Consider the following 1239-nt stretch of genomic DNA (forward strand, 5'->3'; position numbering starts at 1 on the left):
TTGAGTTCTAGGAAGTGATGCAACTTTTTTTTTCCAAATAATGAAACTGCAATCATATTTCTGAAGTTCTTTATGTATCAACACTTCTTACTGTGTTTTCCCAGTCATAGTGGGTATCTACCACTAGGCTGATGTTAATGGAGCACATAGCTGAATAAATAATCTTAAAACAGTTCCCCAATAAATACTTATAATTTCTATAATATACATTAATGATTGTAGAAATAGAGCTCCACTTAATCACATTCACCGTGCCCTGGAATGATTCCATATTTCACCCAGACTCCAAGACTGCATGAGAACCTACCCCTCCCCCATGGCAGAGGCAGCCGTCTCCACCCGCAGAGGCCTCCTCTCTGACCAGGATGGAGAGCGCTCCCTGAGACGCCATAGGCACAGCCACAGTCCAATCAGGATTAATTCTAGACTAGGTGCTGGGAAATTTGTCTTCTGGGTTTACATTTGATATCTTGGTGGGGTCTGAAAATACAAATGGATAATTGTACATAGTGAAGAGATCAGTGGCCCTAAAATGTGTATCTGTAACAATTCCACCCCAGAATAAATTATAAAATGAAATAGAGCTGAAAGTCTTTCAAGCGAGGAGTTCTGCTTTGGGAACTTATGGCCAATTTCTGGTGATAATATCAAATGTGTTATAAAAGGAGGAAGGAGGAAGGAGGACGAGGGCAGGGCAATCTCGTAAAATAAAGCCTCACAGAAGTCTTTCCGCAAGACTGCCCCAGGAGGACCACCCAGCTTAGCGGACCTAACGACCTCGTTAAACCGTCTTGGTCATTTGGGGTTTGGGTGAAACACATCCCTCGCCTTTTCCCACTAAGTTGGGGCTTTAGGCCTTTAACTTAATTCCTGTTATAACGGACTATTTTAGCGATTAATTTCAATTTCTATCTTCTTTCCTGGGAGCAGCAGCTCGAGCCAGAGGAGTAGTGGCAGGGCCGAGAGCGCACCAGGGGACTTGGCACAGAAACTCAGGGACCACGCGGAGGGAGAGGCTGGCAGGGAGAGCAGAGGGGCGTGCGGGGGTAGAGGACAGTGGCTCCCATCTCTCCAGACTGCGGACACGGACGAGGCCTAGACTTGGTCTATTAATCACCACCCCTCAAGAGAAAGCTATCTTCCATTGAGCACGGAATGCGATCTGGCAGTCCCCCAGGCACTTTACATGATAAATTACAGCAAACTTGTGCAATTTTCTCTTTGGGGGGGCCAGGGAGC

This window comes from Otolemur garnettii, unplaced genomic scaffold (assembly GCF_000181295.1).
Source record: "Otolemur garnettii isolate 467f Iridium unplaced genomic scaffold, OtoGar3 scaffold00010, whole genome shotgun sequence".
NCBI lineage: Eukaryota > Metazoa > Chordata > Mammalia > Primates > Galagidae > Otolemur > Otolemur garnettii.